The sequence below is a fragment of the Chroicocephalus ridibundus genome, unplaced genomic scaffold, assembly GCF_963924245.1.
Source record: "Chroicocephalus ridibundus unplaced genomic scaffold, bChrRid1.1 SCAFFOLD_85, whole genome shotgun sequence".
Classification (NCBI taxonomy): Eukaryota; Metazoa; Chordata; class Aves; order Charadriiformes; family Laridae; genus Chroicocephalus; species Chroicocephalus ridibundus.
This window is the reverse complement of record NW_026961476.1, coordinates 473,195-490,459: the sequence shown is the minus strand read 5'-3', so window position 1 is coordinate 490,459 and position 17,265 is coordinate 473,195.

The following is a 17,265-nucleotide window of genomic DNA, read 5'->3' as shown; positions in this document are numbered from 1 at the left end:
CGTTTGGCTGTTGGGAGATGTACAGCACAAAGATATCTAGTTGATTTGAAGCAGTTCCGAGAAAGTCTAAACATAATCCCCACTTCTCCCTCCTGGCACTTTCCATGTGGGAGATATAGCAGGATGTATATTGGTTTTGAGGACAACTCAATGGACAGTGTAGGGAGAAAAGGTCCTGGCTCCTTGAATGCCGTTTCTGGAGACACTGCGATCAATGTGGGAGATATGTCAAGATGTGTGTTTGTTTTGAGGACGGCTCTCTGGAGAGTCTTAGCAAAGAGGTCACAGGGATAATCAGAGCAATTCTCAGAGACACTGAGAACAAGCTCGACAATTCCCTCCTGGCACTTTCCCTGTAGGAGATACCGCAAGACGTTTCTGTAGATTGGGCACAGCGCTCTGCACGGTGTTAGCAGAGACTTTCCCGGGACAGTGAAACCCTATGTCAGAGACACTGAGAAGAAGCCCCAATGTTCCCTCCAGGCACTTTCAGTGTGGGTGCCTTCTCCACGTGGTTCCTGGTTTCACTGCGGCTCTGAAGAGAATGTTAGCAAAGAGGTAACCGGGACAGTGAAAACAGTACTCAAAGACAGGGAGAGCAAGCTCTCTCTTGGCACTTTGGATGTGGGACATACAGCGAGATGTTTGCTGCTTTTGCGTTTGGCTGTTGGGAGATGTACAGCACAAAGATATCTAGTTGATTTGAAGCAGTTCCGAGAAAGTCTAAACATAATCGCCACTTCTCCCTCCTGGCACTTTCCATGTGGGAGATATAGCAGGATGTATATTGGTTTTGAGGACAACTCAATGGACAGTGTAGGGAGAAAAGGTCCTGGCTCCTTGAATGCCGTTTCTGGAGACACTGCGATCAATGTGGGAGATATGTCAAGATGTGTGTTTGTTTTGAGGACGTCTCTCTGGAGAGTCTTAGCAAAGAGGTCACAGGGATAATCAGAGCAATTCTCAGAGACACTGAGAACAAGCTCGACAATTCCCTCCTGGCACTTTCCCTGTAGGAGATACCGCAAGACGTTTCTGTATATTGGGCACAGCGCTCTGCACGGTGTTAGCAGAGACTTTCCCGGGACAGTGAAACCCTATGTCAGAGACACTGAGAAGAAGCCCCAATGTTCCCTCCAGGCACTTTCAGTGTGGGTGCCTTCTCCACGTGGTTCCTGGTTTCACTGCAGCTCTGAAGAGAATGTTAGCAAAGAGGTAACCGGGACAGTGAAAACAGTACTCAAAGACAGGGAGAGCAAGCTCTCTCTTGGCACTTTGGATGTGGGACATACAGCGAGATGTTTGCTGCTTTTGCGTTTGGCTGTTGGGAGATTTACAGCACAAAGATATCTAGTTGATTTGAAGCAGTTCCGAGAAAGTCTAAACATAATCCCCACTTCTCCCTCCTGGCACTTTCCATGTGGGAGATATAGCAGGATGTATATTGGTTTTGAGGACAACTCAATGGACAGTGTAGGGAGAAAAGGTCCTGGCTCCTTGAATGCCGTTTCTGGAGACACTGCGATCAATGTGGGAGATATGTCAAGATGTGTGTTTGTTTTGAGGACGGCTCTCTGGAGAGTCTTAGCAAAGAGGTCACAGGGATAATCAGAGCAATTCTCAGAGACACTGAGAACAAGCTCGACAATTCCCTCCTGGCACTTTCCCTGTAGGAGATACCGCAAGACGTTTCTGTATATTGGGCACAGCGCTCTGCACGGTGTTAGCAGAGACTTTCCCGGGACAGTGAAACCCTATGTCAGAGACACTGAGAAGAAGCCCCAATGTTCCCTGCAGGCACTTTCAGTGTGGGTGCCTTCTCCACGTGGTTCCTGGTTTCACTGCGGCTCTGAAGAGAACGTTAGCAAAGAGGTAACCGGGACAGTGAAAACAGTACTCAAAGACAGGGAGAGCAAGCTCTCTCTTGGCACTTTGGATGTGGGACATACAGCGAGATGTTTGCTGCTTTTGCGTTTGGCTGTTGGGAGATTTACAGCACAAAGATACCTAGTTGATTTGAAGCAGTTCCGAGAAAGTCTAAACATAATCGCCACTTCTCCCTCCTGGCACTTTCCATGTGGGAGATATAGCAGGATGTATATTGGTTTTGAGGACAACTCAATGGACAGTGTAGGGAGAAAAGGTCCTGGCTCCTTGAATGCCGTTTCTGGAGACACTGCGATCAATGTGGGAGATATGTCAAGATGTGTGTTTGTTTTGAGGACGGCTCTCTGGAGAGTCTTAGCAAAGAGGTCACAGGGATAATCAGAGCAATTCTCAGAGACACTGAGAACAAGCTCGACAATTCCCTCCTGGCACTTTCCCTGTAGGAGATACCGCAAGACGTTTCTGTAGATTGGGCACAGCGCTCTGCAGGGTGTTAGCAGAGACTTTCCCGGGACAGTGAAACCCTATGTCAGAGACACTGAGAAGAAGCCCCAATGTTCCCTCCAGGCACTTTCAGTGTGGGTGCCTTCTCCACGTGGTTCCTGGTTTCACTGCGGCTCTGAAGAGAATGTTAGCAAAGAGGTAACCGGGACAGTGAAAACAGTACTCAAAGACAGGGAGAGCAAGCTCTCTCTTGGCACTTTGGATGTGGGACATACAGCGAGATGTTTGCTGCTTTTGCGTTTGGCTGTTGGGAGATGTACAGCACAAAGATATCTAGTTGATTTGAAGCAGTTCCGAGAAAGTCTAAACATAATCCCCACTTCTCCCTCCTGGCACTTTCCCTGTGGGAGATATAGCAGGATGTATATTGGTTTTGAGGACAACTCAATGGACAGTGTAGGGAGAAAAGGTCCTGGCTCCTTGAATGCCGTTTCTGGAGACACTGCGATCAATGTGGGAGATATGTCAAGATGTGTGTTTGTTTTGAGGACGGCTCTCTGGAGAGTCTTAGCAAAGAGGTCACAGAGATAATCAGAGCAATTCTCAGAGACACTGAGAACAAGCTCGACAATTCCCTCCTGGCACTTTCCCTGTAGGAGATACCGCAAGACGTTTCTGTATATTGGGCACAGCGCTCTGCACGGTGTTAGCAGAGACTTTCCCGGGACAGTGAAACCCTATGTCAGAGACACTGAGAAGAAGCCCCAATGTTCCCTGCAGGCACTTTCAGTGTGGGTGCCTTCTCCACGTGGTTCCTGGTTTCACTGCGGCTCTGAAGAGAATGTTAGCAAAGAGGTAACCGGGATAGTGAAAACAGTACTCAAAGACAGGGAGAGCAAGCTCTCTCTTGGCACTTTGGATGTGGGACATACAGCGAGATGTTTGCTGCTTTTGCGTTTGGCTGTTGGGAGATGTACAGCACAAAGATATCTAGTTGATTTGAAGCAGTTCCGAGAAAGTCTAAACATAATCCCCACTTCTCCCTCCTGGCACTTTCCATGTGGGAGATATAGCAGGATGTATATTGGTTTTGAGGACAACTCAATGGACAGTGTAGGGAGAAAAGGTCCTGGCTCCTTGAATGCCGTTTCTGGAGACACTGCGATCAATGTGGGAGATATGTCAAGATGTGTGTTTGTTTTGAGGACGGCTCTCTGGAGAGTCTTAGCAAAGAGGTCACAGAGATAACCAGAGCAATTCTCAGAGACACTGAGAACAAGCTCGACAATTCCCTCCTGGCACTTTCCCTGTAGGAGATACCGCAAGACGTTTCTGTATATTGGGCACAGCGCTCTGCACGGTGTTAGCAGAGACTTTCCCGGGACAGTGAAACCCTATGTCAGAGACACTGAGAAGAAGCCCCAATGTTCCCTGCAGGCACTTTCAGTGTGGGTGCCTTCTCCACGTGGTTCCTGGTTTCACTGCGGCTCTGAAGAGAATGTTAGCAAAGAGGTAACCGGGACAGTGAAAACAGTACTCAAAGACAGGGAGAGCAAGCTCTCTCTTGGCACTTTGGATGTGGGACATACAGCGAGATGTTTGCTGCTTTTGCGTTTGGCTGTTGGGAGATTTACAGCACAAAGATATCTAGTTGATTTGAAGCAGTTCCGAGAAAGTCTAAACATAATCCCCACTTCTCCCTCCTGGCACTTTCCATGTGGGAGATATAGCAGGATGTATATTGGTTTTGAGGACAACTCAATGGACAGTGTAGGGAGAAAAGGTCCTGGCTCCTTGAATGCCGTTTCTGGAGACACTGCGATCAATGTGGGAGATATGTCAAGATGTGTGTTTGTTTTGAGGACGGCTCTCTGGAGAGTCTTAGCAAAGAGGTCACAGGGATAATCAGAGCAATTCTCAGAGACACTGAGAACAAGCTCGACAATTCCCTCCTGGCACTTTCCCTGTAGGAGATACCGCAAGACATTTCTGTATATTGGGCACAGCGCTCTGCACGGTGTTAGCAGAGACTTTCCCGGGACAGTGAAACCCTATGTCAGAGACACTGAGAAGAAGCCCCAATGTTCCCTGCAGGCACTTTCAGTGTGGGTGCCTTCTCCACGTGGTTCCTGGTTTCACTGCGGCTCTGAAGAGAATGTTAGCAAAGAGGTAACCGGGACAGTGAAAACAGTACTCAAAGACAGGGAGAGCAAGCTCTCTCTTGGCACTTTGGATGTGGGACATACAGCGAGATGTTTGCTGCTTTTGCGTTTGGCTGTTGGGAGATGTACAGCACAAAGATATCTAGTTGATTTGAAGCAGTTCCGAGAAAGTCTAAACATAATCCCCACTTCTCCCTCCTGGCACTTTCCATGTGGGAGATATAGCAGGATGTATATTGGTTTTGAGGACAACTCAATGGACAGTGTAGGGAGAAAAGGTCCTGGCTCCTTGAATGCCGTTTCTGGAGACACTGCGATCAATGTGGGAGATATGTCAAGATGTGTGTTTGTTTTGAGGACGTCTCTCTGGAGAGTCTTAGCAAAGAGGTCACAGAGATAATCAGAGCAATTCTCAGAGACACTGAGAACAAGCTCGACAATTCCCTCCTGGCACTTTCCCTGTAGGAGATACCGCAAGACGTTTCTGTATATTGGGCACAGCGCTCTGCACGGTGTTAGCAGAGACTTTCCCGGGACAGTGAAACCCTATGTCAGAGACACTGAGAAGAAGCCCCAATGTTCCCTCCAGGCACTTTCAGTGTGGGTGCCTTCTCCACGTGGTTCCTGGTTTCACTGCGGCTCTGAAGAGAATGTTAGCAAAGAGGTAACCGGGACAGTGAAAACAGTACTCAAAGACAGGGAGAGCAAGCTCTCTCTTGGCACTTTGGATGTGGGACATACAGCGAGATGTTTGCTGCTTTTGCGTTTGGCTGTTGGGAGATGTACAGCACAAAGATATCTAGTTGATTTGAAGCAGTTCCGAGAAAGTCTAAACATAATCCCCACTTCTCCCTCCTGGCACTTTCCATGTGGGAGATATAGCAGGATGTATATTGGTTTTGAGGACAACTCAATGGACAGTGTAGGGAGAAAAGGTCCTGGCTCCTTGAATGCCGTTTCTGGAGACACTGCGATCAATGTGGGAGATATGTCAAGATGTGTGTTTGTTTTGAGGACGGCTCTCTGGAGAGTCTTAGCAAAGAGGTCACAGAGATAATCAGAGCAATTCTCAGAGACACTGAGAACAAGCTCGACAATTCCCTCCTGGCACTTTCCCTGTAGGAGATACCGCAAGACGTTTCTGTATATTGGGCACAGCGCTCTGCACGGTGTTAGCAGAGACTTTCCCGGGACAGTGAAACCCTATGTCAGAGACACTGAGAAGAAGCCCCAATGTTCCCTCCAGGCACTTTCAGTGTGGGTGCCTTCTCCACGTGGTTCCTGGTTTCACTGCAGCTCTGAAGAGAACGTTAGCAAAGAGGTAACCGGGACAGTGAAAACAGTACTCAAAGACAGGGAGAGCAAGCTCTCTCTTGGCACTTTGGATGTGGGACATACAGCGAGATGTTTGCTGCTTTTGCGTTTGGCTGTTGGGAGATTTACAGCACAAAGATATCTAGTTGATTTGAAGCAGTTCCGAGAAAGTCTAAACATAATCGCCACTTCTCCCTCCTGGCACTTTCCATGTGGGAGATATAGCAGGATGTATATTGGTTTTGAGGACAACTCAATGGACAGTGTAGGGAGAAAAGGTCCTGGCTCCTTGAATGCCGTTTCTGGAGACACTGCGATCAATGTGGGAGATATGTCAAGATGTGTGTTTGTTTTGAGGACGGCTCTCTGGAGAGTCTTAGCAAAGAGGTCACACAGATAATCAGAGCAATTCTCAGAGACACTGAGAACAAGCTCGACAATTCCCTCCTGGCACTTTCCCTGTAGGAGATACCGCAAGACGTTTCTGTAGATTGGGCACAGCGCTCTGCACGGTGTTAGCAGAGACTTTCCCGGGACAGTGAAACCCTATGTCAGAGACACTGAGAAGAAGCCCCAATGTTCCCTGCAGGCACTTTCAGTGTGGGTGCCTTCTCCACGTGGTTCCTGGTTTCACTGCGGCTCTGAAGAGAATGTTAGCAAAGAGGTAACCGGGACAGTGAAAACAGTACTCAAAGACAGGGAGAGCAAGCTCTCTCTTGGCACTTTGGATGTGGGACATACAGCGAGATGTTTGCTGCTTTTGCGTTTGGCTGTTGGGAGATGTACAGCACAAAGATATCTAGTTGATTTGAAGCAGTTCCGAGAAAGTCTAAACATAATCCCCACTTCTCCCTCCTGGCACTTTCCATGTGGGAGATATAGCAGGATGTATATTGGTTTTGAGGACAACTCAATGGACAGTGTAGGGAGAAAAGGTCCTGGCTCCTTGAATGCCGTTTCTGGAGACACTGCGATCAATGTGGGAGATATGTCAAGATGTGTGTTTGTTTTGAGGACGTCTCTCTGGAGAGTCTTAGCAAAGAGGTCACAGAGATAATCAGAGCAATTCTCAGAGACACTGAGAACAAGCTCGACAATTCCCTCCTGGCACTTTCCCTGTAGGAGATACCGCAAGACGTTTCTGTAGATTGGGCACAGCGCTCTGCACGGTGTTAGCAGAGACTTTCCCGGGACAGTGAAACCCTATGTCAGAGACACTGAGAAGAAGCCCCAATGTTCCCTGCAGGCACTTTCAGTGTGGGTGCCTTCTCCACGTGGTTCCTGGTTTCACTGCGGCTCTGAAGAGAATGTTAGCAAAGAGGTAACCGGGACAGTGAAAACAGTACTCAAAGACAGGGAGAGCAAGCTCTCTCTTGGCACTTTGGATGTGGGACATACAGCGAGATGTTTGCTGCTTTTGCGTTTGGCTGTTGGGAGATGTACAGCACAAAGATATCTAGTTGATTTGAAGCAGTTCCGAGAAAGTCTAAACATAATCGCCACTTCTCCCTCCTGGCACTTTCCATGTGGGAGATATAGCAGGATGTATATTGGTTTTGAGGACAACTCAATGGACAGTGTAGGGAGAAAAGGTCCTGGCTCCTTGAATGCCGTTTCTGGAGACACTGCGATCAATGTGGGAGATATGTCAAGATGTGTGTTTGTTTTGAGGACGGCTCTCTGGAGAGTCTTAGCAAAGAGGTCACAGAGATAATCAGAGCAATTCTCAGAGACACTGAGAACAAGCTCGACAATTCCCTCCTGGCACTTTCCCTGTAGGAGATACCGCAAGACGTTTCTGTAGATTGGGCACAGCGCTCTGCAGGGTGTTAGCAGAGACTTTCCCGGGACAGTGAAACCCTATGTCAGAGACACTGAGAAGAAGCCCCAATGTTCCCTGCAGGCACTTTCAGTGTGGGTGCCTTCTCCACGTGGTTCCTGGTTTCATTGCGGCTCTGAAGAGAATGTTAGCGAAGAGGTAACCGGGACAGTGAAAACAGTACTCAAAGACAGGGAGAGCAAGCTCTCTCTTGGCACTTTGGATGTGGGACATACAGCGAGATGTTTGCTGCTTTTGCGTTTGGCTGTTGGGAGATTTACAGCACAAAGATATCTAGTTGCTTTGAAGCAGTTCCGAGAAAGTCTAAACATAATCGCCACTTCTCCCTCCTGGCACTTTCCATGTGGGAGATATAGCAGGATGTATCTTGGTTTTGAGGACAACTCAATGGACAGTGTAGGGAGAAAAGGTCCTGGCTCCTTGAATGCCGTTTCTGGAGACACTGCGATCAATGTGGGAGATATGTCAAGATGTGTGTTTGTTTTGAGGACGGCTCTCTGGAGAGTCTTAGCAAAGAGGTCACAGGGATAATCAGAGCAATTCTCAGAGACACTGAGAACAAGCTCGACAATTCCCTCCTGGCACTTTCCCTGTAGGAGATACCGCAAGACGTTTCTGTATATTGGGCACAGCGCTCTGCACGGTGTTAGCAGAGACTTTCCCGGGACAGTGAAACCCTATGTCAGAGACACTGAGAAGAAGCCCCAATGTTCCCTGCAGGCACTTTCAGTGTGGGTGCCTTCTCCACGTGGTTCCTGGTTTCACTGCGGCTCTGAAGAGAATGTTAGCAAAGAGGTAACCGGGACAGTGAAAACAGTACTCAAAGACAGGGAGAGCAAGCTCTCTCTTGGCACTTTGGATGTGGGACATACAGGGAGATGTTTGCTGCTTTTGCGTTTGGCTGTTGGGAGATGTACAGCACAAAGATATCTAGTTGATTTGAAGCAGTTCCGAGAAAGTCTAAACATAATCGCCACTTCTCCCTCCTGGCACTTTCCATGTGGGAGATATAGCAGGATGTATATTGGTTTTGAGGACAACTCAATGGACAGTGTAGGGAGAAAAGGTCCTGGCTCCTTGAATGCCGTTTCTGGAGACACTGCGATCAATGTGGGAGATATGTCAAGATGTGTGTTTGTTTTGAGGACGTCTCTCTGGAGAGTCTTAGCAAAGAGGTCACAGAGATAATCAGAGCAATTCTCAGAGACACTGAGAACAAGCTCGACAATTCCCTCCTGGCACTTTCCCTGTAGGAGATACCGCAAGACGTTTCTGTATATTGGGCACAGCGCTCTGCACGGTGTTAGCAGAGACTTTCCCGGGACAGTGAAACCCTATGTCAGAGACACTGAGAAGAAAGCCCCAATGTTCCCTCCAGGCACTTTCAGTGTGGGTGCCTTCTCCACGTGGTTCCTGGTTTCACTGCGGCTCTGAAGAGAATGTTAGCAAAGAGGTAACCGGGACAGTGAAAACAGTACTCAAAGACAGGGAGAGCAAGCTCTCTCTTGGCACTTTGGATGTGGGACATACAGCGAGATGTTTGCTGCTTTTGCGTTTGGCTGTTGGGAGATGTACAGCACAAAGATATCTAGTTGATTTGAAGCAGTTCCGAGAAAGTCTAAACATAATCGCCACTTCTCCCTCCTGGCACTTTCCATGTGGGAGATATAGCAGGATGTATATTGGTTTTGAGGACAACTCAATGGACAGTGTAGGGAGAAAAGGTCCTGGCTCCTTGAATGCCGTTTCTGGAGACACTGCGATCAATGTGGGAGATATGTCAAGATGTGTGTTTGTTTTGAGGACGTCTCTCTGGAGAGTCTTAGCAAAGAGGTCACAGAGATAATCAGAGCAATTCTCAGAGACACTGAGAACAAGCTCGACAATTCCCTCCTGGCACTTTCCCTGTAGGAGATACCGCAAGACGTTTCTGTATATTGGGCACAGCGCTCTGCACGGTGTTAGCAGAGACTTTCCCGGGACAGTGAAACCCTATGTCAGAGACACTGAGAAGAAAGCCCCAATGTTCCCTCCAGGCACTTTCAGTGTGGGTGCCTTCTCCACGTGGTTCCTGGTTTCACTGCAGCTCTGAAGAGAATGTTAGCAAAGAGGTAACCGGGACAGTGAAAACAGTACTCAAAGACAGGGAGAGCAAGCTCTCTCTTGGCACTTTGGATGTGGGACATACAGCGAGATGTTTGCTGCTTTTGCGTTTGGCTGTTGGGAGATTTACAGCACAAAGATACCTAGTTGATTTGAAGCAGTTCCGAGAAAGTCTAAACATAATCGCCACTTCTCCCTCCTGGCACTTTCCATGTGGGAGATATAGCAGGATGTATATTGGTTTTGAGGACAACTCAATGGACAGTGTAGGGAGAAAAGGTCCTGGCTCCTTGAATGCCGTTTCTGGAGACACTGCGATCAATGTGGGAGATATGTCAAGATGTGTGTTTGTTTTGAGGACGGCTCTCTGGAGAGTCTTAGCAAAGAGGTCACAGAGATAATCAGAGCAATTCTCAGAGACACTGAGAACAAGCTCGACAATTCCCTCCTGGCACTTTCCCTGTAGGAGATACCGCAAGACGTTTCTGTAGATTGGGCACAGCGCTCTGCAGGGTGTTAGCAGAGACTTTCCCGGGACAGTGAAACCCTATGTCAGAGACACTGAGAAGAAGCCCCAATGTTCCCTGCAGGCACTTTCAGTGTGGGTGCCTTCTCCACGTGGTTCCTGGTTTCACTGCGGCTCTGAAGAGAATGTTAGCAAAGAGGTAACCGGGACAGTGAAAACAGTACTCAAAGACAGGGAGAGCAAGCTCTCTCTTGGCACTTTGGATGTGGGACATACAGCGAGATGTTTGCTGCTTTTGCGTTTGGCTGTTGGGAGATTTACAGCACAAAGATATCTAGTTGATTTGAAGCAGTTCCGAGAAAGTCTAAACATAATCCCCACTTCTCCCTCCTGGCACTTTCCATGTGGGAGATATAGCAGGATGTATATTGGTTTTGAGGACAACTCAATGGACAGTGTAGGGAGAAAAGGTCCTGGCTCCTTGAATGCCGTTTCTGGAGACACTGCGATCAATGTGGGAGATATGTCAAGATGTGTGTTTGTTTTGAGGACGTCTCTCTGGAGAGTCTTAGCAAAGAGGTCACACAGATAATCAGAGCAATTCTCAGAGACACTGAGAACAAGCTCGACAATTCCCTCCTGGCACTTTCCCTGTAGGAGATACCGCAAGACGTTTCTGTAGATTGGGCACAGCGCTCTGCAGGGTGTTAGCAGAGACTTTCCCGGGACAGTGAAACCCTATGTCAGAGACACTGAGAAGAAGCCCCAATGTTCCCTGCAGGCACTTTCAGTGTGGGTGCCTTCTCCACGTGGTTCCTGGTTTCACTGCGGCTCTGAAGAGAATGTTAGCAAAGAGGTAACCGGGACAGTGAAAACAGTACTCAAAGACAGGGAGAGCAAGCTCTCTCTTGGCACTTTGGATGTGGGACATACAGCGAGATGTTTGCTGCTTTTGCGTTTGGCTGTTGGGAGATGTACAGCACAAAGATATCTAGTTGATTTGAAGCAGTTCCGAGAAAGTCTAAACATAATCCCCACTTCTCCCTCCTGGCACTTTCCATGTGGGAGATATAGCAGGATGTATATTGGTTTTGAGGACAACTCAATGGACAGTGTAGGGAGAAAAGGTCCTGGCTCCTTGAATGCCGTTTCTGGAGACACTGCGATCAATGTGGGAGATATGTCAAGATGTGTGTTTGTTTTGAGGACGTCTCTCTGGAGAGTCTTAGCAAAGAGGTCACACAGATAATCAGAGCAATTCTCAGAGACACTGAGAACAAGCTCGACAATTCCCTCCTGGCACTTTCCCTGTAGGAGATACCGCAAGACGTTTCTGTATATTGGGCACAGCGCTCTGCACGGTGTTAGCAGAGACTTTCCCGGGACAGTGAAACCCTATGTCAGAGACACTGAGAAGAAGCCCCAATGTTCCCTGCAGGCACTTTCAGTGTGGGTGCCTTCTCCACGTGGTTCCTGGTTTCACTGCGGCTCTGAAGAGAATGTTAGCAAAGAGGTAACCGGGACAGTGAAAACAGTACTCAAAGACAGGGAGAGCAAGCTCTCTCTTGGCACTTTGGATGTGGGACATACAGCGAGATGTTTGCTGCTTTTGCGTTTGGCTGTTGGGAGATTTACAGCACAAAGATATCTAGTTGATTTGAAGCAGTTCCGAGAAAGTCTAAACATAATCCCCACTTCTCCCTCCTGGCACTTTCCATGTGGGAGATATAGCAGGATGTATATTGGTTTTGAGGACAACTCAATGGACAGTGTAGGGAGAAAAGGTCCTGGCTCCTTGAATGCCGTTTCTAGAGACACTGCGATCAATGTGGGAGATATGTCAAGATGTGTGTTTGTTTTGAGGACGGCTCTCTGGAGAGTCTTAGCAAAGAGGTCACACAGATAATCAGAGCAATTCTCAGAGACACTGAGAACAAGCTCGACAATTCCCTCCTGGCACTTTCCCTGTAGGAGATACCGCAAGACGTTTCTGTATATTGGGCACAGCGCTCTGCACGGTGTTAGCAGAGACTTTCCCGGGACAGTGAAACCCTATGTCAGAGACACTGAGAAGAAGCCCCAATGTTCCCTCCAGACACTTTCAGTGTGGGTGCCTTCTCCACGTGGTTCCTGGTTTCCCTGCAGCGCTGAAGAGAACGTTAGCAAAGAGGTAACCGGGACAGTGAAAACAGTACTCAAAGACAGGGAGAGCAAGCTCTCTCTTGGCACTTTGGATGTGGGACATACAGCGAGATGTTTGCTGCTTTTGCGTTTGGCTGTTGGGAGATTTACAGCACAAAGATATCTAGTTGATTTGAAGCAGTTCCGAGAAAGTCTAAACATAATCGCCACTTCTCCCTCCTGGCACTTTCCATGTGGGAGATATAGCAGGATGTATATTGGTTTTGAGGACAACTCAATGGACAGTGTAGGGAGAAAAGGTCCTGGCTCCTTGAATGCCGTTTCTGGAGACACTGCGATCAATGTGGGAGATATGTCAAGATGTGTGTTTGTTTTGAGGACGGCTCTCTGGAGAGTCTTAGCAAAGAGGTCACAGGGATAATCAGAGCAATTCTCAGAGACACTGAGAACAAGCTCGACAATTCCCTCCTGGCACTTTCCCTGTAGGAGATACCGCAAGACGTTTCTGTAGATTGGGCACAGCGCTCTGCAGGGTGTTAGCAGAGACTTTCCCGGGACAGTGAAACCCTATGTCAGAGACACTGAGAAGAAGCCCCAATGTTCCCTGCAGGCACTTTCAGTGTGGGTGCCTTCTCCACGTGGTTCCTGGTTTCACTGCGGCTCTGAAGAGAATGTTAGCAAAGAGGTAACCGGGACAGTGAAAACAGTACTCAAAGACAGGGAGAGCAAGCTCTCTCTTGGCACTTTGGATGTGGGACATACAGCGAGATGTTTGCTGCTTTTGCGTTTGGCTGTTGGGAGATTTACAGCACAAAGATATCTAGTTGATTTGAAGCAGTTCCGAGAAAGTCTAAACATAATCCCCACTTCTCCCTCCTGGCACTTTCCCTGTGGGAGATATAGCAGGATGTATATTGGTTTTGAGGACAACTCAATGGACAGTGTAGGGAGAAAAGGTCCTGGCTCCTTGAATGCCGTTTCTGGAGACACTGCGATCAATGTGGGAGATATGTCAAGATGTGTGTTTGTTTTGAGGACGGCTCTCTGGAGAGTCTTAACAAAGAGGTCACACAGATAATCAGAGCAATTCTGAGAGACACTGAGAACAAGCTCGACAATTCCCTCCTGGCACTTTCCCTGTAGGAGATACCGCAAGACGTTTCTGTATATTGGGCACAGCGCTCTGCACGGTGTTAGCAGAGACTTTCCCGGGACAGTGAAACCCTATGTCAGAGACACTGAGAAGAAGCCCCAATGTTCCCTGCAGGCACTTTCAGTGTGGGTGCCTTCTCCACGTGGTTCCTGGTTTCACTGCGGCTCTGAAGAGAATGTTAGCAAAGAGGTAACCGGGACAGTGAAAACAGTACTCAAAGACAGGGAGAGCAAGCTCTCTCTTGGCACTTTGGATGTGGGACATACAGCGAGATGTTTGCTGCTTTTGCGTTTGGCTGTTGGGAGATGTACAGCACAAAGATATCTAGTTGATTTGAAGCAGTTCCGAGAAAGTCTAAACATAATCGCCACTTCTCCCTCCTGGCACTTTCCATGTGGGAGATATAGCAGGATGTATATTGGTTTTGAGGACAACTCAATGGACAGTGTAGGGAGAAAAGGTCCTGGCTCCTTGAATGCCGTTTCTGGAGACACTGCGATCAATGTGGGAGATATGTCAAGATGTGTGTTTGTTTTGAGGACGTCTCTCTGGAGAGTCTTAGCAAAGAGGTCACAGAGATAATCAGAGCAATTCTCAGAGACACTGAGAACAAGCTCGACAATTCCCTCCTGGCACTTTCCCTGTAGGAGATACCGCAAGACGTTTCTGTATATTGGGCACAGCGCTCTGCACGGTGTTAGCAGAGACTTTCCCGGGACAGTGAAACCCTATGTCAGAGACACTGAGAAGAAAGCCCCAATGTTCCCTCCAGGCACTTTCAGTGTGGGTGCCTTCTCCACGTGGTTCCTGGTTTCACTGCAGCTCTGAAGAGAATGTTAGCAAAGAGGTAACCGGGACAGTGAAAACAGTACTCAAAGACAGGGAGAGCAAGCTCTCTCTTGGCACTTTGGATGTGGGACATACAGCGAGATGTTTGCTGCTTTTGCGTTTGGCTGTTGGGAGATTTACAGCACAAAGATATCTAGTTGATTTGAAGCAGTTCCGAGAAAGTCTAAACATAATCGCCACTTCTCCCTCCTGGCACTTTCCATGTGGGAGATATAGCAGGATGTATATTGGTTTTGAGGACAACTCAATGGACAGTGTAGGGAGAAAAGGTCCTGGCTCCTTGAATGCCGTTTCTGGAGACACTGCGATCAATGTGGGAGATATGTCAAGATGTGTGTTTGTTTTGAGGACGTCTCTCTGGAGAGTCTTAGCAAAGAGGTCACAGAGATAATCAGAGCAATTCTCAGAGACACTGAGAACAAGCTCGACAATTCCCTCCTGGCACTTTCCCTGTAGGAGATACCGCAAGACGTTTCTGTATATTGGGCACAGCGCTCTGCACGGTGTTAGCAGAGACTTTCCCGGGACAGTGAAACCCTATGTCAGAGACACTGAGAAGAAGCCCCAATGTTCCCTCCAGGCACTTTCAGTGTGGGTGCCTTCTCCACGTGGTTCCTGGTTTCACTGCGGCTCTGAAGAGAATGTTAGCAAAGAGGTAACCGGGACAGTGAAAACAGTACTCAAAGACAGGGAGAGCAAGCTCTCTCTTGGCACTTTGGATGTGGGACATACAGCGAGATGTTTGCTGCTTTTGCGTTTGGCTGTTGGGAGATTTACAGCACAAAGATATCTAGTTGATTTGAAGCAGTTCCGAGAAAGTCTAAACATAATCCCCACTTCTCCCTCCTGGCACTTTCCATGTGGGAGATATAGCAGGATGTATATTGGTTTTGAGGACAACTCAATGGACAGTGTAGGGAGAAAAGGTCCTGGCTCCTTGAATGCCGTTTCTGGAGACACTGCGATCAATGTGGGAGATATGTCAAGATGTGTGTTTGTTTTGAGGACGGCTCTCTGGAGAGTCTTAGCAAAGAGGTCACAGAGATAATCAGAGCAATTCTCAGAGACACTGAGAACAAGCTCGACAATTCCCTCCTGGCACTTTCCCTGTAGGAGATACCGCAAGACGTTTCTGTATATTGGGCACAGCGCTCTGCACGGTGTTAGCAGAGACTTTCCCGGGACAGTGAAACCCTATGTCAGAGACACTGAGAAGAAAGCCCCAATGTTCCCTCCAGGCACTTTCAGTGTGGGTGCCTTCTCCACGTGGTTCCTGGTTTCACTGCAGCTCTGAAGAGAATGTTAGCAAAGAGGTAACCGGGACAGTGAAAACAGTACTCAAAGACAGGGAGAGCAAGCTCTCTCTTGGCACTTTGGATGTGGGACATACAGCGAGATGTTTGCTGCTTTTGCGTTTGGCTGTTGGGAGATTTACAGCACAAAGATATCTAGTTGATTTGAAGCAGTTCCGAGAAAGTCTAAACATAATCGCCACTTCTCCCTCCTGGCACTTTCCATGTGGGAGATATAGCAGGATGTATATTGGTTTTGAGGACAACTCAATGGACAGTGTAGGGAGAAAAGGTCCTGGCTCCTTGAATGCCGTTTCTGGAGACACTGCGATCAATGTGGGAGATATGTCAAGATGTGTGTTTGTTTTGAGGACGGCTCTCTGGAGAGTCTTAGCAAAGAGGTCACAGAGATAATCAGAGCAATTCTCAGAGACACTGAGAACAAGCTCGACAATTCCCTCCTGGCACTTTCCCTGTAGGAGATACCGCAAGACGTTTCTGTAGATTGGGCACAGCGCTCTGCAGGGTGTTAGCAGAGACTTTCCCGGGACAGTGAAACCCTATGTCAGAGACACTGAGAAGAAGCCCCAATGTTCCCTGCAGGCACTTTCAGTGTGGGTGCCTTCTCCACGTGGTTCCTGGTTTCACTGCGGCTCTGAAGAGAATGTTAGCAAAGAGGTAACCGGGACAGTGAAAACAGTACTCAAAGACAGGGAGAGCAAGCTCTCTCTTGGCACTTTGGATGTGGGACATACAGCGAGATGTTTGCTGCTTTTGCGTTTGGCTGTTGGGAGATTTACAGCACAAAGATATCTAGTTGATTTGAAGCAGTTCCGAGAAAGTCTAAACATAATCCCCACTTCTCCCTCCTGGCACTTTCCATGTGGGAGATATAGCAGGATGTATATTGGTTTTGAGGACAACTCAATGGACAGTGTAGGGAGAAAAGGTCCTGGCTCCTTGAATGCCGTTTCTGGAGACACTGCGATCAATGTGGGAGATATGTCAAGATGTGTGTTTGTTTTGAGGACGGCTCTCTGGAGAGTCTTAGCAAAGAGGTCACACAGATAATCAGAGCAATTCTCAGAGACACTGAGAACAAGCTCGACAATTCCCTCCTGGCACTTTCCCTGTAGGAGATACCGCAAGACGTTTCTGTAGATTGGGCACAGCGCTCTGCACGGTGTTAGCAGAGACTTTCCCGGGACAGTGAAACCCTATGTCAGAGACACTGAGAAGAAGCCCCAATGTTCCCTGCAGGCACTTTCAGTGTGGGTGCCTTCTCCACGTGGTTCCTGGTTTCACTGCGGTTCTGAAGAGAATGTTAGCAAAGAGGTAACCGGGACAGTGAAAACAGTACTCAAAGACAGGGAGAGCAAGCTCTCTCTTGGCACTTTGGATGTGGGACATACAGCGAGATGTTTGCTGCTTTTGCGTTTGGCTGTTGGGAGATTTACAGCACAAAGATATCTAGTTGATTTGAAGCAGTTCCGAGAAAGTCTAAACATAATCCCCACTTCTCCCTCCTGGCACTTTCCATGTGGGAGATATAGCAGGATGTATATTGGTTTTGAGGACAACTCAATGGACAGTGTAGGGAGAAAAGGTCCTGG